This window comes from Amia ocellicauda, unplaced genomic scaffold (assembly GCF_036373705.1).
Source record: "Amia ocellicauda isolate fAmiCal2 unplaced genomic scaffold, fAmiCal2.hap1 HAP1_SCAFFOLD_41, whole genome shotgun sequence".
NCBI classification, from domain to species: Eukaryota; Metazoa; Chordata; class Actinopteri; order Amiiformes; family Amiidae; genus Amia; species Amia ocellicauda.
Genome location: NW_027102981.1, coordinates 161,748 through 184,888, shown reverse-complemented (window position 1 = coordinate 184,888; position 23,141 = coordinate 161,748). Strand labels below are relative to the sequence as shown.

General features: G+C 43.4%; 18 non-coding genes and 1 pseudogene across 18 annotated transcripts; all 19 read left to right on the top strand.

The window, feature by feature from the left end:
• The first annotated feature begins 909 nt into the window (after positions 1-909).
• LOC136735217 (5S ribosomal RNA) lies at positions 910-1,028 on the top strand. Its single transcript, XR_010810837.1, has one exon. It is a non-coding gene; the product is annotated as a 5S ribosomal RNA (ribosomal RNA).
• Positions 1,029-2,083: 1,055 nt separating this feature from the next.
• Positions 2,084-2,202, top strand: LOC136735390 (5S ribosomal RNA). The gene has a single exon (XR_010810999.1). It is a non-coding gene; the product is annotated as a 5S ribosomal RNA (ribosomal RNA).
• A 1,066-nt stretch (positions 2,203-3,268) lies between these two features.
• LOC136735810 (5S ribosomal RNA) lies at positions 3,269-3,387 on the top strand. Its single transcript, XR_010811337.1, has one exon. It is a non-coding gene; the product is annotated as a 5S ribosomal RNA (ribosomal RNA).
• Positions 3,388-4,437: 1,050 nt separating this feature from the next.
• LOC136735378 (5S ribosomal RNA) lies at positions 4,438-4,556 on the top strand. The gene has a single exon (XR_010810989.1). It is a non-coding gene; the product is annotated as a 5S ribosomal RNA (ribosomal RNA).
• Positions 4,557-5,622: 1,066 nt separating this feature from the next.
• Positions 5,623-5,741, top strand: LOC136735216 (5S ribosomal RNA). The gene has a single exon (XR_010810836.1). It is a non-coding gene; the product is annotated as a 5S ribosomal RNA (ribosomal RNA).
• A 1,058-nt stretch (positions 5,742-6,799) lies between these two features.
• Positions 6,800-6,918, top strand: LOC136735366 (5S ribosomal RNA). The gene has a single exon (XR_010810978.1). It is a non-coding gene; the product is annotated as a 5S ribosomal RNA (ribosomal RNA).
• Positions 6,919-7,973: 1,055 nt separating this feature from the next.
• Positions 7,974-8,092, top strand: LOC136735202 (5S ribosomal RNA). Its single transcript, XR_010810822.1, has one exon. It is a non-coding gene; the product is annotated as a 5S ribosomal RNA (ribosomal RNA).
• Positions 8,093-9,147: 1,055 nt separating this feature from the next.
• On the top strand, positions 9,148-9,266 carry LOC136735296 (5S ribosomal RNA). The gene has a single exon (XR_010810913.1). It is a non-coding gene; the product is annotated as a 5S ribosomal RNA (ribosomal RNA).
• A 1,066-nt stretch (positions 9,267-10,332) lies between these two features.
• LOC136735253 (5S ribosomal RNA) lies at positions 10,333-10,451 on the top strand. Its single transcript, XR_010810872.1, has one exon. It is a non-coding gene; the product is annotated as a 5S ribosomal RNA (ribosomal RNA).
• A 1,055-nt stretch (positions 10,452-11,506) lies between these two features.
• On the top strand, positions 11,507-11,625 carry LOC136735353 (5S ribosomal RNA). The gene has a single exon (XR_010810967.1). It is a non-coding gene; the product is annotated as a 5S ribosomal RNA (ribosomal RNA).
• Positions 11,626-12,691: 1,066 nt separating this feature from the next.
• LOC136735797 (5S ribosomal RNA) lies at positions 12,692-12,810 on the top strand. Its single transcript, XR_010811324.1, has one exon. It is a non-coding gene; the product is annotated as a 5S ribosomal RNA (ribosomal RNA).
• A 1,055-nt stretch (positions 12,811-13,865) lies between these two features.
• On the top strand, positions 13,866-13,984 carry LOC136735341 (5S ribosomal RNA). The gene has a single exon (XR_010810958.1). It is a non-coding gene; the product is annotated as a 5S ribosomal RNA (ribosomal RNA).
• Positions 13,985-15,039: 1,055 nt separating this feature from the next.
• Positions 15,040-15,158, top strand: LOC136735928 (5S ribosomal RNA). The gene has a single exon (XR_010811455.1). It is a non-coding gene; the product is annotated as a 5S ribosomal RNA (ribosomal RNA).
• A 1,066-nt stretch (positions 15,159-16,224) lies between these two features.
• On the top strand, positions 16,225-16,343 carry LOC136735709 (5S ribosomal RNA). Its single transcript, XR_010811240.1, has one exon. It is a non-coding gene; the product is annotated as a 5S ribosomal RNA (ribosomal RNA).
• Positions 16,344-17,409: 1,066 nt separating this feature from the next.
• On the top strand, positions 17,410-17,528 carry LOC136735330 (5S ribosomal RNA). The gene has a single exon (XR_010810947.1). It is a non-coding gene; the product is annotated as a 5S ribosomal RNA (ribosomal RNA).
• Positions 17,529-18,594: 1,066 nt separating this feature from the next.
• LOC136735449 (uncharacterized) lies at positions 18,595-18,703 on the top strand (annotated as a pseudogene).
• A 1,066-nt stretch (positions 18,704-19,769) lies between these two features.
• Positions 19,770-19,888, top strand: LOC136735318 (5S ribosomal RNA). Its single transcript, XR_010810936.1, has one exon. It is a non-coding gene; the product is annotated as a 5S ribosomal RNA (ribosomal RNA).
• Positions 19,889-20,943: 1,055 nt separating this feature from the next.
• LOC136735306 (5S ribosomal RNA) lies at positions 20,944-21,062 on the top strand. The gene has a single exon (XR_010810924.1). It is a non-coding gene; the product is annotated as a 5S ribosomal RNA (ribosomal RNA).
• Positions 21,063-22,117: 1,055 nt separating this feature from the next.
• Positions 22,118-22,236, top strand: LOC136735295 (5S ribosomal RNA). Its single transcript, XR_010810912.1, has one exon. It is a non-coding gene; the product is annotated as a 5S ribosomal RNA (ribosomal RNA).
• Positions 22,237-23,141: the final 905 nt, after the last annotated feature.

Below are 23,141 nucleotides of genomic sequence, written 5' to 3'. Positions count from 1 at the left end.
CATAAATAAATTGAGCATCATGGCTAGAAGTGACTAAATGTTGCCTAATCTTTCTCATCGAGAAATGACAGAATTACAGCAACACAAAAAGGAACTCCACCGGACAAAGTTCAGTGCTCACAAGGAGCCTCATTCAACACACACGGTTCCATTCCCATTCATGCAAAGCACGAAAGTGTAAAACTTGGGAACATACTTGAGAGCAAAGATCACATTCAATCTCATTCAAGGCACGGATGTGAATGCAACAAGATGAAATTACTGAAATGATGCCTGCCCTCGAACTGTGATGATGGACTACCCGACTCGCCAATAATATTGGGTTCTGGTGTATTGAAATACAGGAGCTGCTGGATTTGTGTGTTTTCTTACCCCCTCACCATAGTTTGTCAAATGTTTAAACAACTGAACTTATATTCAAGGTTTGTTTCTCTTCATATGTTTTACTGGTTTACATTTGTCTCAGCAACCTGTTGAATGATTCTTCTGCTTTCAAAACAAAATGACAACAGGATGAATGCACACACTTGAAAATACAATACATGCAATGTTATGCATCATAGTGATGCAACCTCCTTTCAGTTTCATACTGCATGTCAATTTAAATCCTTACTGAAATGCACACCTTCTCAAGATTGCGCTTGACTGGCGTGTCAGGCACTCAATTACAGCTGTTTTATCAAGACAATGTGTTCGTTTTGTAATATATAGTTCCGGTCTGGTGTGGCACCCCAGCTAACGCACAACGTTGCCACAATGTTGCCACAACGTGGCGTGTTAGCAGGGACTGTCTGCGGCGCGCTGGTGTGTCCCGGGCTTTAGAGTAGAGAGACAGTTCAACTGTAAGTATGAACGGCAGAAACGGATATTGCCTTCCCTTTAAGTAGAGCGTCAGGGACAGCCTCCCTGGCTTACGGCCATACTAGCCTGAATACGCCCGATCTCGTCCGATCTCGGAAGCTAAGCAGGCTTGGGCCTGGTCAGTACTTGGATGGGAGACTGCCTGGAAATACCAGGTGCTGTAAGCTTTTGCATCTTTTACACACCAGAGGGCGACAAATCACGAGTTTTAACTTTGGATACACGCAATTTCATCATTATTTCAGATTTGACTTCCCCAAATACACAGGCATACAATAGATCTTGTTCTCCAACGTAAACGGTCCCTAGTAACTAGGGTACATTCGTAAATAAATTGAGCATCATGGCTAGAAGTGACTAAATGTTGCCTAATCTTTCTCATCGAGAAATGACACAATTACAGCAACACAAAAAGGAACTCCACCGGACAAAGTTCAGTGCTCACAAGGAGCTTCATTCAACACATACGGTTCCATTCCCATTCATGCAAAGCACGAAAGTGTAAAACTTGGGAACATACTTGAGAGCAAAGATCACATTCAATCTCATTCAAGGCACGGATGTGAATGCAACGGGATGAAATTACTGAAATTATGCCTGCCCTCGAACTGTGATGATGGACTACCCGACTCGCCAATAATATTGGGTTCTGGTGTATTGAAGTACAGGAGCTGCTGGATTTGTGTGTTTTCTTACCCCCTCACCATAGTTTGTCAAATGTTTAAACAACTGAACTTATATTCAAGGTTTGTTTCTCTTCATATGTTTTACTGGTTTACATTTGTCTCAGCAACCTGTTGAATGATTCTTCTGCTTTCAAAACAAAATGACAACAGGATGAATGCACACACTTGAAAATACAATACATGCAATGTTATGCATCATAGTGATGCAACCTCCTTTCAGTTTCATACTGCATGTCAATTGAAATCCTTACTGAAATGCACACCTTCTCAAGATTGCGCTTGACTGGCGTGTCAGGCACTCAATTACAGCTGTTTTATCAAGACAATGTGTTCGTTTTGTAATATATAGTTCCGGTCTGGTGTGGCACCCCAGCTAACGCACAACGTTGCCACAACGTTTCGTGTTAGCAGGGACTGTCTGCGGCGCGCTGGTGTGTCCCGGACTTTAGAGTAGAGAGACAGTTCAATTGCAAGTATGAGCGGCAGAAACGGATATTGCCTTCCCTTTAAGTAGAGCGTCAGGGACAGCCTCTCTGGCTTACGGCCATACTAGCCTGAATACGCCCGATCTCGTCCGATCTCGGAAGCTAAGCAGGCTCGGGCCTGGTCAGTACTTGGATGGGAGACCGCCTGGGAATACCAGGTGCTGTAAGCTTTTGCATCTTTTACACACCAGAGGGCGACAAATCACGAGTTTTAACTTTGGATACACGCAATTTCATCATTATTTCAGATTTGACTTCCCCAAATACACAGGCATACAATAGATCTTGTTCTCCAACGTAAACGGTCCCTAGTAACTAGTGTACATTCGTAAATAAATTGAGCATCATGGCTAGAAGTGACTAAATGTTGCCTAATCTTTCTCATCGAGAAATGACACAATTACAGCAACACAAAAAGGAACTCCACCGGACAAAGTTCAGTGCTCACAAGGAGCCTCATTCAACACACACGGTTCCATTCCCATTCATGCAAAGCACGAAAGTGTAAAACTTGGGACAATACTTGAGAGCAAAGATCACATTCAATCTCATTCAAGGCACGGATGTGAATGCAACGGGATGAAATTACTGAAATGATGCCTGCCCTCGAACTGTGATGATGGACTACCCGACTCGCCAATAATATTGGGTTCTGGTGTATTGAAATACAGGAGCTGCTGGATTTGTGTGTTTTCTTACCCCCTCACCATAGTTTGTCAAATGTTTAAACAACTGAACTTATATTCAAGGTTTGTTTCTCTTCATATGTTTTACTGGTTTACATTTGTCTCAGCAACCTGTTGAATGATTCTTCTGCTTTCAAAACAAAATGACAACAGGATGAATGCACACACTTGAAAATACAATACATGCAATGTTATGCATCATAGTGATGCAACCTCCTTTCAGTTTCATACTGCATGTCAATTGAAATCCTTACTGAAATGCACACCTTCTCAAGATTGCGCTTGACTGGCGTGTCAGGCACTCAATTACAGCTGTTTTATCAAGACAATGTGTTCGTTTTGTAAAATATAGTTCCGGTCTGGTGTGGCACCCCAGCTAACGCACAACGTTGCCACAATGTTGCCACAACGTGGCGTGTTAGCAGGGACTGTCTGCGGCGCGCTGGTGTGTCCCGGGCTTTAGAGTAGAGAGACAGTTCAACTGTAAGTATGAACGGCAGAAACGGATATTGCCTTCCCTTTAAGTAGAGCGTCAGGGACAGCCTCCCTGGCTTACGGCCATACTAGCCTGAATACGCCCGATCTCGTCCGATCTCGGAAGCCAAGCAGGCTCGGGCCTGGTCAGTACTTGGATGGGAGACCGCCTGGGAATACCAGGTGCTGTAAGCTTTTGCATCTTTTACACACCAGAGGGCGACAAATCACGAGTTTTAACTTTGGATACACGCAATTTCATCATTATTTCAGATTTGACTTCCCCAAATACACAGGCATACAATAGATCTTGTTCTCCAACGTAAACGGTCCCTAGTAACTAGGGTACATTCGTAAATAAATTGAGCATCATGGCTAGAAGTGACTAAATGTTGCCTAATCTTTCTCATCGAGAAATGACACAATTACAGCAACACAAAAAGGAACTCCACCGGACAAAGTTCAGTGCTCACAAGGAGCCTCATTCAACACACACGGTTCCATTCCCATTCATGCAAAGCACGAAAGTGTAAAACTTGGGAACATACTTGAGAGCAAAGATCACATTCAATCTCATTCAAGGCACGGATGTGAATGCAACGGGATGAAATTACTGAAATGATGCCTGCCCTCGAACTGTGATGATGGACTACCCGACTCGCCAATAATATTGGGTTCTGGTGTATTGAAATACAGGAGCTGCTGGATTTGTGTGTTTTCTTACCCCCTCACCATAGTTTGTCAAATGTTTAAACAACTGAACTTATATTCAAGGTTTGTTTCTCTTCATATGTTTTACTGGTTTACATTTGTCTCAGCAACCTGTTGAATGATTCTTCTGCTTTCAAAACAAAATGACAACAGGATGAATGCACACACTTGAAAATACAATACATGCAATGTTATGCATCATAGTGATGCAACCTCCTTTCAGTTTCATACTGCATGTCAATTGAAATCCTTACTGAAATGCACACCTTCTCAAGATTGCGCTTGAATGGCGTGTCAGGCACTCAATTACAGCTGTTTTATCAAGACAATGTGTTCGTTTTGTAATACATAGGTCTGGTGTGGCACCCCAGCTAACGCACAACGTTGCCACAACGTTTCGTGTTAGCAGGGACTGTCTGCGGCGCGCTGGTGTGTCCCGGGCTTTAGAGTAGAGAGACAGTTCAACTGTAAGTATGAACGGCAGAAACGGATATTGCCTTCCCTTTAAGTAGAGCGTCAGGGACAGCATTCCTAGCTTACGGCCATACTAGCCTGAATACGCCCGATCTCGTCCGATCTCGGAAGCTAAGCAGGCTCGGGCCTGGTCAGTACTTGGATGGGAGACCGCCTGGGAATACCAGGTGCTGTAAGCTTTTGCATCTTTTACACACCAGAGGGCGACATATCACGAGTTTTAACTTTGGATACACGCAATTTCATCATTATTTCAGATTTGACTTCCCCAAATACACAGGCATACAATAGATCTTGTTCTCCAATGTAAACGGTCCCTAGTAACTAGGGTACATTCATAAATAAATTGAGCATCATGGCTAGAAGTGACTAAATGTTGCCTAATCTTTCTCATCGAGAAATGACAGAATTACAGCAACACAAAAAGGAACTCCACCGGACAAAGTTCAGTGCTCACAAGGAGCATCATTCAACACACACGGTTCCATTCCCATTCATGCAAAGCACGAAAGTGTAAAACTTGGGAACATACTTGAGAGCAAAGATCACATTCAATCTCATTCAAGGCACGGATGTGAATGCAACAAGATGAAATTACTGAAATGATGCCTGCCCTCGAACTGTGATGATGGACTACCCGACTCGCCAATAATATTGGGTTCTGGTGTATTGAAATACAGGAGCTGCTGGATTTGTGTGTTTTCTTACCCCCTCACCATAGTTTGTCAAATGTTTAAACAACTGAACTTATATTCAAGGTTTGTTTCTCTTCATATGTTTTACTGGTTTACATTTGTCTCAGCAACCTGTTGAATGATTCTTCTGCTTTCAAAACAAAATGACAACAGGATGAATGCACACACTTGAAAATACAATACATGCAATGTTATGCATCATAGTGATGCAACCTCCTTTCAGTTTCATACTGCATGTCAATTTAAATCCTTACTGAAATGCACACCTTCTCAAGATTGCGCTTGACTGGCGTGTCAGGCACTCAATTACAGCTGTTTTATCAAGACAATGTGTTCGTTTTGTAATATATAGTTCCGGTCTGGTGTGGCACCCCAGCTAACGCACAACGTTGCCACAATGTTGCCACAACGTGGCGTGTTAGCAGGGACTGTCTGCGGCGCGCTGGTGTGTCCCGGGCTTTAGAGTAGAGAGACAGTTCAACTGTAAGTATGAACGGCAGAAACGGATATTGCCTTCCCTTTAAGTAGAGCGTCAGGGACAGCCTCCCTGGCTTACGGCCATACTAGCCTGAATACGCCCGATCTCGTCCGATCTCGGAAGCTAAGCAGGCTTGGGCCTGGTCAGTACTTGGATGGGAGACTGCCTGGAAATACCAGGTGCTGTAAGCTTTTGCATCTTTTACACACCAGAGGGCGACAAATCACGAGTTTTAACTTTGGATACACGCAATTTCATCATTATTTCAGATTTGACTTCCCCAAATACACAGGCATACAATAGATCTTGTTCTCCAACGTAAACGGTCCCTAGTAACTAGGGTACATTCGTAAATAAATTGAGCATCATGGCTAGAAGTGACTAAATGTTGCCTAATCTTTCTCATCGAGAAATGACACAATTACAGCAACACAAAAAGGAACTCCACCGGACAAAGTTCAGTGCTCACAAGGAGCTTCATTCAACACATACGGTTCCATTCCCATTCATGCAAAGCACGAAAGTGTAAAACTTGGGAACATACTTGAGAGCAAAGATCACATTCAATCTCATTCAAGGCACGGATGTGAATGCAACGGGATGAAATTACTGAAATTATGCCTGCCCTCGAACTGTGATGATGGACTACCCGACTCGCCAATAATATTGGGTTCTGGTGTATTGAAGTACAGGAGCTGCTGGATTTGTGTGTTTTCTTACCCCCTCACCATAGTTTGTCAAATGTTTAAACAACTGAACTTATATTCAAGGTTTGTTTCTCTTCATATGTTTTACTGGTTTACATTTGTCTCAGCAACCTCAGCAAAAATGATTCTTCTACTTTCAAAACAAAATGACAACAGGATGAATGCACACACTTGAAAATACAATACATGCAATGTTATGCATCATAGTGATGCAACCTCCTTTCAGTTTCATACTGCATGTCAATTGAAATCCTTACTGAAATGCACACCTTCTCAAGATTGCGCTTGACTGGCGTGTCAGGCACTCAATTACAGCTGTTTTATCAAGACAATGTGTTCGTTTTGTAATATATAGTTCCGGTCTGGTGTGGCACCCCAGCTAACGCACAACGTTGCCACAACGTTTCGTGTTAGCAGGGACTGTCTGCGGCGCGCTGGTGTGTCCCGGACTTTAGAGTAGAGAGACAGTTCAACTGCAAGTATGAGCGGCAGAAACGGATATTGCCTTCCCTTTAAGTAGAGCGTCAGGGACAGCCTCCCTGGCTTACGGCCATACTAGCCTGAATACGCCCGATCTCGTCCGATCTCGGAAGCTAAGCAGGCTCGGGCCTGGTCAGTACTTGGATGGGAGACCGCCTGGGAATACCAGGTGCTGTAAGCTTTTGCATCTTTTACACACCAGAGGGCGACAAATCACGAGTTTTAACTTTGGATACACGCAATTTCATCATTATTTCAGATTTGACTTCCCCAAATACACAGGCATACAATAGATCTTGTTCTCCAACGTAAACGGTCCCTAGTAACTAGGGTACATTCGTAAATAAATTGAGCATCATGGCTAGAAGTGACTAAATGTTGCCTAATCTTTCTCATCGAGAAATGACACAATTACAGCAACACAAAAAGGAACTCCACCGGACAAAGTTCAGTGCTCACAAGGAGCCTCATTCAACACACACGGTTCCATTCCCATTCATGCAAAGCACGAAAGTGTAAAACTTGGGAACATACTTGAGAGCAAAGATCACATTCAATCTCATTCAAGGCACGGATGTGAATGCAACGGGATGAAATTACTGAAATGATGCCTGCCCTCGAACTGTGATGATGGACTACCCGACTCGCCAATAATATTGGGTTCTGGTGTATTGAAATACAGGAGCTGCTGGATTTGTGTGTTTTCTTACCCCCTCACCATAGTTTGTCAAATGTTTAAACAACTGAACTTATATTCAAGGTTTGTTTCTCTTCATATGTTTTACTGGTTTACATTTGTCTCAGCAACCTGTTGAATGATTCTTCTGCTTTCAAAACAAAATGACAACAGGATGAATGCACACACTTGAAAATACAATACATGCAATGTTATGCATCATAGTGATGCAACCTCCTTTCAGTTTCATACTGCATGTCAATTGAAATCCTTACTGAAATGCACACCTTCTCAAGATTGCGCTTGACTGGCGTGTCAGGCACTCAATTACAGCTGTTTTATCAAGACAATGTGTTCGTTTTGTAAAATACAGTTACGGTCTGGTGTGGCACCCCAGCTAACGCACAACGTTGCCACAACGTTTCGTGTTAGCAGGGACTGTCTGCGGCGCGCTGGTGTGTCCCGGACTTTAGAGTAGAGAGACAGTTCAACTGCAAGTATGAGCGGCAGAAACGGATATTGCCTTCCCTTTAAGTAGAGCATCAGGGACAGCCTCCCCGGCTTACGGCCATACTAGCCTGAATACGCCCGATCTCGTCCGATCTCGGAAGCTAAGCAGGCTCCGGCCTGGTCAGTACTTGGATGGGAGACCGCCTGGGAATACCAGGTACTGTAAGCTTTTGCATCTTTTACACACCAGAGGGCGACAAATCACGAGTTTTAACTTTGGATACACGCAATTTCTTCATTATTTCAGATTTGACTTCCCCAAATACACAGGCATACAATAGATCTTGTTCTCCAACGTAAACGGTCCCTAGTAACTAGGGTACATTCGTAAATAAATTGAGCATCATGGCTAGAAGTGACTAAATGTTGCCTAATCTTTCTCATCGAGAAATGACACAATTACAGCAACACAAAAAGGAACTCCACCGGACAAAGTTCAGTGCTCACAAGGAGCCTCATTCAACACACACGGTTCCATTCCCATTCATGCAAAGCACGAAAGTGTAAAACTTGGGAACATACTTGAGAGCAAAGATCACATTCAATCTCATTCAAGGCACGGATGTGAATGCAACGGGATGAAATTACTGAAATGATGCCTGCCCTCGAACTGTGATGATGGACTACCCGACTCGCCAATAATATTGGGTTCTGGTGTATTGAAATACAGGAGCTGCTGGATTTGTGTGTTTTCTTACCCCCTCACCATAGTTTGTCAAATGTTTAAACAACTGAACTTATATTCAAGGTTTGTTTCTCTTCATATGTTTTACTGGTTTACATTTGTCTCAGCAACCTGTTGAATGATTCTTCTGCTTTCAAAACAAAATGACAACAGGATGAATGCACACACTTGAAAATACAATACATGCAATGTTATGCATCATAGTGATGCAACCTCCTTTCAGTTTCATACTGCATGGCAATTGAAATCCTTACTGAAATGCACACCTTCTCAAGATTGCGCTTGACTGGCGTGTCAGGCACTCAATTACAGCTGTTTTATCAAGACAATGTGTTCGTTTTGTAAAATATAGTTCCGGTCTGGTGTGGCACCCCAGCTAACGCACAACGTTGCCACAACGTTTCGTGTTAGCAGGGACTGTCTGCGGCGCGCTGGTGTGTCCCGGACTTTAGAGTAGAGAGACAGTTCAACTGCAAGTATGAGCGGCAGAAACGGATATTGCCTTCCCTTTAAGTAGAGCGTCAGGGACAGCCTCCCTGGCTTACGGCCGTACTAGCCTGAATACGCCTGATTTCGTCCGATCTCGGAAGCTAAGCAGGCTCGGGCCTGGTCAGTACTTGGATGGGAGACCGCCTGGGAATACCAGGTGCTGTAAGCTTTTGCACCTTTTACACACCAGAGGGCGACAAATCACGAGTTTTAACTTTGGATTCACACAATTTCATCATTATTTCAGATTTGACTTCCCCAAATACACAGGCATACAATAGATCTTGTTCTCCAACGTAAACGGTCCCTAGTAACTAGGGTACATTCGTAAATAAATTGAGCATCATGGCTAGAAGTGACTAAATGTTGCCTAATCTTTCTCTTCGAGAAATGACACAATTACAGCAACACAAAAAGGAACTCCACCGGACAAAGTTCAGTGCTCACAAGGAGCCTCATTCAACACACACGGTTCCATTCCCATTCATGCAAAGCACGAAAGTGTAAAACTTGGGAACATACTTGAGAGCAAAGATCACATTCAATCTCATTCAAGGCACGGATGTGAATGCAACGGGATGAAATTACTGAAATGATGCCTGCCCTCGAACTGTGATGATGGACTACCCGACTCGCCAATAATATTGGGTTCTGGTGTATTGAAATACAGGAGCTGCTGGATTTGTGTGTTTTCTTACCCCCTCACCATAGTTTGTCAAATGTTTAAACAACTGAACTTATATTCAAGGTTTGTTTCTCTTCATATGTTTTACTGGTTTACATTTGTCTCAGCAACCTGTTGAATGATTCTTCTGCTTTCAAAACAAAATGACAACAGGATGAATGCACACACTTGAAAATACAATACATGCAATGTTATGCATCATAGTGATGCAACCTCCTTTTAGTTTCATACTGCATGTCAATTGAAATCCTTACTGAAATGCACACCTTCTCAAGATTGCGCTTGACTGGCGTGTCAGGCACTCAATTACAGCTGTATTATCAAGACAATGTGTTCGTTTTGTAAAATATAGTTCCGGTCTGGTGTGGCACCCCAGTTAACGCACAACGTTGCCACAACGTTGCCACAACGTGGCGTGTTAGCAGGGACTGTCTGCGGCGCACTGGTGTGTCCCGGGCTTTAGAGTAGAGAGACAGTTCAACTGTAAGTATGAACGGCAGAAAAGGATATTGCCTTCCCTTTAAGTAGAGCGTCAGGGACAGCCTCCCTGGCTTACGGCCATACTAGCCTGAATACGCCCGATCTCGTCCGATCTCGGAAACTAAGCAGGCTCTGGCCTGGTCAGTACTTGGATGGGAGACCGCCTGGGAATACCAGGTGCTGTAAGCTTTTGCATCTTTTACACACCAGAGGGCGACAAATCACGAGTTTTAACTTTGGATACACGCAATTTCATCATTATTTCAGATTTGACTTCCCCAAATACACAGGCATACAATAGATCTTGTTCTCCAACGTAAACGGTCCCTAGTAACTAGGGTACATTCGTAAATAAATTGAGCATCATGGCTAGAAGTGACTAAATGTTGCCTAATCTTTCTCATCGAGAAATGACACAATTACAGCAACACAAAAAGGAACTCCACCGGACAAAGTTCAGTGCTCACAAGGAGCCTGATTCAACACACACGGTTCCATTCCCATTCATGCAAAGCACGAAAGTGTAAAACTTGGGAACATACTTGAGAGCAAAGATCACATTAAATCTCATTCAAGGCACGGATGTGAATGCAACGGGATGAAATTACTGAAATGATGCCTGCCCTCGAACTGTGATGATGGACTACCCGACTCGCCAATAATATTGGGTTCTGGTGTATTGAAATACAGGAGCTGCTGGATTTGTGTGTTTTCTTACCCCCTCACCATAGTTTGTCAAATGTTTATACAACTGAACTTATATTCAAGGTTTGTTTCTCTTCATATGTTTTACTGGTTTACATTTGTCTCAGCAACCTGTTGAATGATTCTTCTGCTTTCAAAACAAAATGACAACAGGATGAATGCACACACTTGAAAATACAATACATGCAATGTTATGCATCATAGTGATGCAACCTCCTTTCAGTTTCATACTGCATGTCAATTGAAATCCTTACTGAAATGCACACCTTCTCAAGATTGCGCTTGACTGGCGTGTCAGGCACTCAATTACAGCTGTTTTATCAAGACAATGTGTTCGTTTTGTAAAATATAGTTCCGGTCTGGTGTGGCACCCCAGCTAACGCACAACGTTGCCACAACGTTTCGTGTTAGCAGGGACTGTCTGCGGCGCGCTGGTGTGTCCCGGACTTTAGAGTAGAGAGACAGTTCAACTGCAAGTATGAGCGGCAGAAACGGATATTGCCTTCCCTTTAAGTAGAGCGTCAGGGACAGCTTCCCCGGCTTACGGCCATACTAGCCTGAATACGCCCGATCTCGTCCGATCTCGGAAGCTAAGCAGGCTCGGGCCTGGTCAGTACTTGGATGGGAGACCGCCTGGGAATACCAGGTGCTGTAAGCTTTTGCATCTTTTACACACCAGAGGGCGACAAATCACGAGTTTTAACTTTGGATACACGCAATTTCATCATTATTTCAGATTTGACTTCCCCAAATACACAGGCATACAATAGATCTTGTTCTCCAACGTAAACGGTCCCTAGTAACTAGGGTACATTCGTAAATAAATTGAGCATCATGGCTAGAAGTGACTAAATGTTGCCTAATCTTTCTCATCGAGAAATGACACAATTACAGCAACACAAAAAGGAACTCCACCGGACAAAGTTCAGTGTTCACAAGGAGCCTCATTCAACACACACGGTTCCATTCCCATTCATGCAAAGCACGAAAGTGTAAAACTTGGGAACATACTTGAGAGCAAAGATCACATTCAATCTCATTCAAGGCACGGATGTGAATGCAACGGGATGAAATTACTGAAATGATGCCTGCCCTCGAACTGTGATGATGGACTACCCGACTCGCCAATAATATTGGGTTCTGGTGTATTGAAATACAGGAGCTGCTGGATTTGTGTGTTTTCTTACCCCCTCACCATAGTTTGTCAAATGTTTAAACAACTGAACTTATATTCAAGGTTTGTTTCTCTTCATATGTTTTACTGGTTTACATTTGTCTCAGCAACCTGTTGAATGATTCTTCTGCTTTCAAAACAAAATGACAACAGGATGAATGCACACACTTGAAAATACAATACATGCAATGTTATGCATCATAGTGATGCAACCTCCTTTCAGTTTCATACTGCATGTCAATTGAAATCCTTACTGAAATGCACACCTTCTCAAGATTGCGCTTGACTGGCGTGTCAGGCACTCAATTACAGCTGTTTTATCAAGACAATGTGTTCGTTTTGTAAAATATAGTTCCGGTCTGGTGTGGCACCCCAGCTAACGCACAACGTTGCCACAACGTTGCCACAACGTGGCGTGTTAGCAGGGACTGTCTGCGGCGCACTGGTGTGTCCCGGGCTTTAGAGTAGAGAGACAGTTCAACTGTAAGTATGAACGGCAGAAAAGGATATTGCCTTCCCTGTAAGTAGAGCGTCAGGGACAGCCTCCCTGGCTTACGGCCATACTAGCCTGAATACGCCCGATCTCGTCCGATCTCGGAAGCTAAGCAGGCTCTGGCCTGGTCAGTACTTGGATGGGAGACCGCCTGGGAATACCAGGTGCTGTAAGCTTTTGCATCTTTTACACACCAGAGGGCGACAAATCACGAGTTTTAACTTTGGATACACGCAATTTCATCATTATTTCAGATTTGACTTCCCCAAATACACAGGCATACAATAGATCTTGTTCTCCAACGTAAACGGTCCCTAGTAACTAGGGTACATTCGTAAATAAATTGAGCATCATGGCTAGAAGTGACTAAATGTTGCCTAATCTTTCTCATCGAGAAATGACACAATTACAGCAACACAAAAAGGAACTCCACTGGACAAAGTTCAGTGCTCACAAGGAGCCTCATTCAACACACACGGTTCCATTCCCATTCATGCAAAGCACGAAAGTGTAAAACTTGGGAACATACTTGAGAGCAAAGATCACATTCAATCTCATTCAAGGCACGGATGTGAATGCAACGGGATGAAATTACTGAAATGATGCCTGCCCTCGAACTGTGATGATGGACTACCCGACTCGCCAATAATATTGGGTTCTGGTGTATTGAAATACAGGAGCTGCTGGATTTGTGTGTTTTCTTACCCCCTCACCATAGTTTGTCAAATGTTTATACAACTGAACTTATATTCAAGGTTTGTTTCTCTTCATATGTTTTACTGGTTTACATTTGTCTCAGCAACCTGTTGAATGATTCTTCTGCTTTCAAAACAAAATGACAACAGGATGAATGCACACACTTGAAAATACAATACATGCAATGTTATGCATCATAGTGATGCAACCTCCTTTCAGTTTCATACTGCATGTCAATTGAAATCCTTACTGAAATGCACACCTTCTCAAGATTGCGCTTGACTGGCGTGTCAGGCACTCAATTACAGCTGTTTTATCAAGACAATGTGTTCGTTTTGTAAAATATAGTTCCGGTCTGGTGTGGCACCCCAGCTAACGCACAACGTTGCCACAACGTTTCGTGTTAGCAGGGACTGTCTGCGGCGCGCTGGTGTGTCCCGGACTTTAGAGTAGAGAGACAGTTCAACTGCAAGTATGAGCGGCAGAAACGGATATTGCCTTCCCTTTAAGTAGAGCGTCAGGGACAGCTTCCCCGGCTTACGGCCATACTAGCCTGAATACGCCCGATCTCGTCCGATCTCGGAAGCTAAGCAGGCTCGGGCCTGGTCAGTACTTGGATGGGAGACCGCCTGGGAATACCAGGTGCTGTAAGCTTTTGCATCTTTTACACACCAGAGGGCGACAAATCACGAGTTTTAACTTTGGATACACGCAATTTCATCATTATTTCAGATTTGACTTCCCCAAATACACAGGCATACAATAGATCTTGTTCTCCAACGTAAACGGTCCCTAGTAACTAGGGTACATTCGTAAATAAATTGAGCATCATGGCTAGAAGTGACTAAATGTTGCCTAATCTTTCTCATCGAGAAATGACACAATTACAGCAACACAAAAAGGAACTCCACCGGACAAAGTTCAGTGCTCACAAGGAGCCTCATTCAACACACACGGTTCCATTCCCATTCATGCAAAGCACGAAAGTGTAAAACTTGGGAACATACTTGAGAGCAAAGATCACATTCAATCTCATTCAAGTCACGGATGTGAATGCAACGGGATGAAATTACTGAAATGATGCCTGCCCTCGAACTGTGATGATGGACTACCCGACTCGCCAATAATATTGGGTTCTGGTGTATTGAAATACAGGAGCTGCTGGATTTGTGTGTTTTCTTACCCCCTCACCATAGTTTGTCAAATGTTTAAACAACTGAACTTATATTCAAGGTTTGTTTCTCTTCACATGTTTTACTGGTTTACATTTGTCTCAGCAACCTGTTGAATGATTCTTCTGCTTTCAAAACAAAATGACAACAGGATGAATGCACACACTTGAAAATACAATACATGCAATGTTATGCATCATAGTGATGCAACCTCCTTTCAGTTTCATACTGCATGTCAATTGAAATCCTTACTGAAATGCACACCTTCTCAAGATTGCGCTTGACTGGCGTGTCAGGCACTCAATTACAGCTGTATTATCAAGACAATGTGTTCGTTTTGTAAAATATAGTTCCGGTCTGGTGTGGCACCCCAGTTAACGCACAACGTTGCCACAACGTTTCGTGTTAGCAGGGACTGTCTGCGGCGCGCTGGTGTGTCCCGGACTTTAGAGTAGAGAGACAGTTCAACTGCAAGTATGAGCGGCAGAAACGGATATTGCCTTCCCTTTAAGTAGAGCATCAGGGACAGCTTCCCCGGCTTACGGCCATACTAGCCTGAATACGCCCGATCTCGTCCGATCTCGGAAGCTAAGCAGGCTCCGGCCTGGTCAGTACTTGGATGGGAGACCGCCTGGGAATACCAGGTGCTGTAAGCTTTTGCATCTTTTACACACCAGAGGGCGACAAATCACGAGTTTTAACTTTGGATACACGCAATTTCATCATTATTTCAGATTTGACTTCCCCAAATACACAGGCATACAATAGATCTTGTTCTCCAACGTAAACGGTCCCTAGTAACTAGGGTACATTCGTAAATAAATTGAGCATCATGGCTAGAAGTGACTAAATGTTGCCTAATCTTTCTCATCGAGAAATGACACAATTACAGCAACACAAAAAGGAACTCCACCGGACAAAGTTCAGTGCTCACAAGGAGCCTCATTCAACACACACGGTTCCATTCCCATTCATGCAAAGCACGAAAGTGTAAAACTTGGGAACATACTTGAGAGCAAAGATCACATTCAATCTCATTCAAGGCACGGATGTGAATGCAACGGGATGAAATTACTGAAATGATGCCTGCCCTCGAACTGTGATGATGGACTACCCGACTCGCCAATAATATTGGGTTCTGGTGTATTGAAATACAGGAGCTGCTGGATTTGTGTGTTTTCTTACCCCCTCACCATAGTTTGTCAAATGTTTAAACAACTGAACTTATATTCAAGGTTTGTTTCTCTTCATATGTTTTACTGGTTTACATTTGTCTCAGCAACCTGTTGAATGATTCTTCTGCTTTCAAAACAAAATGACAACAGGATGAATGCACACACTTGAAAATACAATACATGCAATGTTATGCATCATAGTGATGCAACCTCCTTTCAGTTTCATACTGCATGTCAATTGAAATCCTTACTGAAATGCACACCTTCTCAAGATTGCGCTTGACGGGCGTGTCAGGCACTCAATTACAGCTGTTTTATCAAGACAATGTGTTCGTTTTGTAATATATAGTTCCGGTCTGGTGTGGCACCCCAGCTAACGCACAACGTTTCCACAATGTTGCCACAACGTGGCGTGTTAGCAGGGACTGTCTGCGGCGCGCTGGTGTGTCCCGGGCTTTAGAGTAGAGAGACAGTTCAACTGTAAGTATGAACGGCAGAAACGGATATTGCCTTCCCTTTAAGTAGAGCGTCAGGGACAGCCTCACTGGCTTACGGCCATACTAGCCTGAATACGCCCGATCTCGTCCGATCTCGGAAGCTAAGCAGGCTCGGGCCTGGTCAGTACTTGGATGGGAGACCGCCTGGGAATACCTGGTGCTGTAAGCTTTTGCATCTTTTACACACCAGAGGGCGACAAATCACGAGTTTTAACTTTGGATACACGCAATTTCATCATTATTTCAGATTTGACTTCCCCAAATACACAGGCATACAATAGATCTTGTTCTCCAACGTAAACGGTCCCTAGTAACTAGGGTACATTCGTAAATAAATTGAGCATCATGGCTAGAAGTGACTAAATGTTGCCTAATCTTTCTCATCGAGAAATGACACAATTACAGCAACACAAAAAGGAACTCCACCGGACAAAGTTCAGTGCTCACAAGGAGCCTCATTCAACACACACGGTTCCATTCCCATTCATGCAAAGCACGAAAGTGTAAAACTTGGGAACATACTTGAGAGCAAAGATCACATTCAATCTCATTCAAGGCACGGATGTGAATGCAACGGGATGAAATTACTGAAATGATGCCTGCCCTCGAACTGTGATGATGGACTACCCGACTCGCCAATAATATTGGGTTCTGGTGTATTGAAATACAGGAGCTGCTGGATTTGTGTGTTTTCTTACCCCCTCACCATAGTTTGTCAAATGTTTAAACAACTGAACTTATATTCAAGGTTTGTTTCTCTTCATATGTTTTACTGGTTTACATTTGTCTCAGCAACCTGTTGAATGATTCTTCTGCTTTCAAAACAAAATGACAACAGGATGAATGCACACACTTGAAAATACAATACATGCAATGTTATGCATCATAGTGATGCAACCTCCTTTCAGTTTCATACTGCATGTCAATTGAAATCCTTACTGAAATGCACACCTTCTCAAGATTGCGCTTGACGGGCGTGTCAGGCACTCAATTACAGCTGTTTTATCAAGACAATGTGTTCGTTTTGTAATATATAGTTCCGGTCTGGTGTGGCACCCCAGCTAACGCACAACGTTTCCACAATGTTGCCACAACGTGGCGTGTTAGCAGGGACTGTCTGCGGCGCGCTGGTGTGTCCCGGACTTTAGAGTAGAGAGACAGTTCAACTGCAAGTATGAGCGGCAGAAACGGATATTGCCTTCCCTTTAAGTAGAGCGTCAGGGACAGCTTCCCTGGCTTACGGCCATACTAGCCTGAATACGCCCGATCTCGTCCGATCTCGGAAGCTAAGCAGGCTCGGGCCTGGTCAGTACTTGGATGGGAGACCGCCTGGGAATACCAGGTGCTGTAAGCTTTTGCATCTTTTACACACCAGAGGGCGACAAATCACGAGTTTTAACTTTGGATACACGCAATTTCATCATTATTTCAGATTTGACTTCCCCAAATACACAGGCATACAATAGATCTTGTTCTCCAACGTAAACGGTCCCTAGTAACTAGGGTACATTCGTAAATAAATTGAGCATCATGGCTAGAAGTGACTAAATGTTGCCTAATCTTTCTCATCGAGAAATGACACAATTACAGCAACACAAAAAGGAACTCCACCGGACAAAGTTCAGTGCTCACAAGGAGCCTCATTCAACACACACGGTTCCATTCCCATTCATGCAAAGCACGAAAGTGTAAAACTTGGGAACATACTTGAGAGCAAAGATCACATTCAATCTCATTCAAGGCACGGATGTGAATGCAACGGGATGAAATTACTGAAATGATGCCTGCCCTCGAACTGTGATGATGGACTTACCGACTCGCCAATAATATTGGGTTCTGGTGTATTGAAATACAGGAGCTGCTGGATTTGTGTGTTTTCTTACCCCCTCACCATAGTTTGTCAAATGTTTAAACAACTGAACTTATATTCAAGGTATGTTTCTCTTCATATGTTTTACTGGTTTACATTTGTCTCAGCAACCTGTTGAATGATTCTTCTGCTTTCAAAACAAAATGACAACAGGATGAATGCACACACTTGAAAATACAATACATGCAATGTTATGCATCATAGTGATGCAACCTCCTTTCAGTTTCATACTGCATGTCAATTGAAATCCTTACTGAAATGCACACCTTCTCAAGATTGCGCTTGACTGGCGTGTCAGGCACGCAATTACAGCTGTTTTATCAAGACAATGTGTTCGTTTTGTAATATATAGTTCCGGTCTGGTGTGGCACCCCAGCTAACGCACAACGTTGCCACAATGTTGCCACAACGTGGCATGTAAGAAGGGACTGGCTGCAGCGCGCTGGTGTGTCCCGGGCTTTAGAGTAGAGAGACAGTTCAACTGCAAGTATGAGCGGCAGAAACGGATATTGCCTTCCCTTTAAGTAGAGCGTCAGGGACAGCTTCCCTGGCTTACGGCCATACTAGCCTGAATACGCCCGATCTCGGAAGCTAAGCAGGCTCGGGCCTGGTCAGTACTTGGATGGGAGACCGCCTGGGAATACCAGGTGCTGTAAGCTTTTGCATCTTTTACACACCAGAGGGCGACAAATCACGAGTTTTAACTTTGGATACACGCAATTTCATCATTATTTCAGATTTGACTTCCCCAAATACACAGGCATACAATAGATCTTGTTCTCCAACGTAAACGGTCCCTAGTAACTAGGGTACATTCGTAAATAAATTGAGCATCATGGCTAGAAGTGACTAAATGTTGCCTAATCTTTCTCATCGAGAAATGACACAATTACAGCAACACAAAAAGGAACTCCACCGGACAAAGTTCAGTGCTCACAAGGAGCCTCATTCAACACACACGGTTCCATTCCCATTCATGCAAAGCACGAAAGTGTAAAACTTGGGAACATACTTGAGAGCAAAGATCACATTCAATCTCATTCAAGGCACGGATGTGAATGCAACGGGATGAAATTACTGAAATGATGCCTGCCCTCGAACTGTGATGATGGACTACCCGACTCGCCAATAATATTGGGTTCTGGTGTATTGAAATACAGGAGCTGCTGGATTTGTGTGTTTTCTTACCCCCTCACCATAGTTTGTCAAATGTTTAAACAACTGAACTTATATTCAAGGTTTGTTTCTCTTCATATGTTTTACTGGTTTACATTTGTCTCAGCAACCTGTTGAATGATTCTTCTGCTTTCAAAACAAAATGACAACAGGATGAATGCACACACTTGAAAATACAATACATGCAATGTTATGCATCATAGTGATGCAACCTCCTTTCAGTTTCATACTGCATGTCAATTGAAATCCTTACTGAAATGCACACCTTCTCAAGATTGCGCTTGACTGGCGTGTCAGGCACTCAATTACAGCTGTTTTATCAAGAGAATGTGTTCGTTTTGTAATATATAGTTCCGGTCTGGTGTGGCACCCCAGCTAACGCACAACGTTGCCACAATGTTGCCACAACGTGGCGTGTTAGCAGGGACTGTCTGCGGCGCGCTGGTGTGTCCCGGGCTTTAGAGTAGAGAGACAGTTCAACTGCAAGTATGAACGGCAGAAACGGATATTGCCTTCCCTTTAAGTAGAGCGTCAGGGACAGCCTCCCTGGCTTACGGCCATACTAGCCTGAATACGCCCGATCTCGTCCGATCTCGGAAGCTAAGCAGGCTCGGGCCTGGTCAGTACTTGGATGGGAGACCGCCTGGGAATACCAGGTGCTGTAAGCTATTGCATCTTTTACACACCAGAGGGCGACAGATCACGAGTTTTAACTTTGGATACACGCAATTTCATCATTATTTCAGATTTGACTTCCCCAAATACACAGGCATACAATAGATCTTGTTCTCCAACGTAAACGGTCCCTAGTAACTAGGGTACATTCGTAAATAAATTGAGCATCATGGCTAGAAGTGACTAAATGTTGCCTAATCTTTCTCATCGAGAAATGACACAATTACAGCAACACAAAAAGGAACTCCACCGGACAATGTTCAGTGCTCACAAGGAGCTTCATTCAACACACACGGTTCCATTCCCATTCATGCAAAGCACGAAAGTGTAAAACTTGGGAACATACTTGAGAGCAAAGATCACATTCAATCTCATTCAAGGCACGGATGTGAATGCAACGGGATGAAATTACTGAAATGATGCCTGCCCTCGAACTGTGATGATGGACTACCCGACTCGCCAATAATATTGGGTTCTGGTGTATTGAAATACAGGAGCTGCTGGATTTGTGTGTTTTCTTACCCCCTCACCATAGTTTGTCAAATGTTTAAACAACTGAACTTATATTCAAGGTTTGTTTCTCTTCATATGTTTTACTGGTTTACATTTGTCTCAGCAACCTGTTGAATGATTCTTCTGCTTTCAAAACAAAATGACAACAGGATGAATGCACACACTTGAAAATACAATACATGCAATGTTATGCATCATAGTGATGCAACCTCCTTTCAGTTTCATACTGCATGTCAATTGAAATCCTTACTGAAATGCACACCTTCTCAAGATTGCGCTTGACTGGCGTGTCAGGCACTCAATTACAGCTGTTTTATCAAGACAATGTGTTCGTTTTGTAATATATAGTTCCGGTCTGGTGTGGCACCCCAGCTAACGCACAACGTTGCCACAACGTTTCGTGTTAGCAGGGACTGTCTGCGGCGCGCTGGTGTGTCCCGGACTTTAGAGTAGAGAGACAGTTCAATTGCAAGTATGAGCGGAAGAAACGGATATTGCCTTCCCTTTAAGTAGAGCGTCAGGGACAGTCTCCCTGGCTTACGGCCATACTAGCCTGAATACGCCCGATCTCGTCCGATCTCGGAAGCTAAGCAGGCTCGGGCCTGGTCAGTACTTGGATGGGAGACCGCCTGGGAATACCAGGTGCTGTAAGCTTTTGCATCTTTTACACACCAGAGGGCGACAAATCACGAGTTTTAACTTTGTATACACGCAATTTCATCATTATTTCAGATTTGACTTCCCCAAATACACAGGCATAGAATAGATCTTGTTCTCCAACGTAAACGGTCCCTAGTAACTAGTGTACATTCGTAAATAAATTGAGCATCATGGCTAGAAGTGACTAAATGTTGCCTAATCTTTCTCATCGAGAAATGACACAATTACAGCAACACAAAAAGGAACTCCACCGGACAAAGTTCAGTGCTCACAAGGAGCCTCATTCAACACACACGGTTCCATTCCCATTCATGCAAAGCACGAAAGTGTAAAACTTGGGAAAATACTTGAGAGCAAAGATCACATTCAATCTCATTCAAGGCACGGATGTGAATGCAACGGGATGAAATTACTGAAATGATGCCTGCCCTCGAACTGTGATGATGGACTACCCGACTCGCCAATAATATTGGGTTCTGGTGTATTGAAATACAGGAGCTGCTGGATTTGTGTGTTTTCTTACCCCCTCACCATAGTTTGTCAAATGTTTAAACAACTGAACTTATATTCAAGGTTTGTTTCTCTTCATATGTTTTACTGGTTTACATTTGTCTCAGCAACCTGTTGAATGATTCTTCTGCTTTCAAAACAAAATGACAACAGGATGAATGCACACACTTGAAAATACAATACATGCAATGTTATGCATCATAGTGATGCAACCTCCTTTCAGTTTCATACTGCATGTCAATTGAAATCCTTACTGAAATGCACACCTTCTCAAGATTGCGCTTGACTGGCGTGTCAGGCACTCAATTACAGCTGTTTTATCAAGAGAATGTGTTCGTTTTGTAATATATAGTTCCGGTCTGGTGTGGCACCCCAGCTAACGCACAACGTTGCCACAACGTTTCGTGTTAGCAGGGACTGTCTGCGGCGCGCTGGTGTGTCCCGGACTTTAGAGTAGAGAGACAGTTCAACTGTAAGTATGAACGGCAGAAACGGATATTGCCTTCCCTTTAAGTAGAGCGTCAGGGACAGCCTCCCTGGCTTACGGCCATACTAGCCTGAATACGCCCGATCTCGTCCGATCTCGGAAGCTAAGCAGGCTCGGGCCTGGTCAGTACTTGGATGGGAGACCGCCTGGGAATACCAGGTGCTGTAAGCTTTTGCATCTTTTACACACCAGAGGGCAACAAATCACAAGTTTTAACTTTGGATACACGCAATTTCATCATTATTTCAGATTTGACTTCCCCAAATACACAGGCATACAATAGATCTTGTTCTCCAACGTAAACGGTCCCTAGTAACTAGGGTACATTCGTAAATAAATTGAGCATCATGGCTAGAAGTGACTAAATGTTGCCTAATCTTTCTCATCGAGAAATGACACAATTACAGCAACACAAAAAGGAACTCCACCGGACAAAGTTCAGTGCTCACAAGGAGCTTCATTCAACACACACGGTTCCATTCCCATTCATGCAAAGCACGAAAGTGTAAAACTTGGGAACATACTTGAGAGCAAAGATCACATTCAATCTCATTCAAGGCACGGATGTGAATGCAACGGGATGAAATTACTGAAATGATGCCTGCCCTCGAACTGTGATGATGGACTACCCGACTCGCCAATAATATTGGGTTCTGGTGTATTGAAATACAGGAGCTGCTGGATTTGTGTGTTTTCTTACCCCCTCACCATAGTTTGTCAAATGTTTAAACAACTGAACTTATATTCAAGGTTTGTTTCTCTTCATATGTTTTACTGGTTTACATTTGTCTCAGCAACCTCAGCAAAAATGATTCTTCTACTTTCAAAACAAAATGACAACAGGATGAATGCACACACTTGAAAATACAATACATGCAATGTTATGCATCATAGTGATGCAACCTCCTTTCAGTTTCATACTGCATGTCAATTGAAATCCTTACTGAAATGCACACCTTCTCAAGATTGCGCTTGACTGGCGTGTCAGGCACTCAATTACAGCTGTTTTATCAAGACAATGTGTTCGTTTTGTAATATATAGTTCCGGTCTGGTGTGGCACCCCAGCTAACGCACA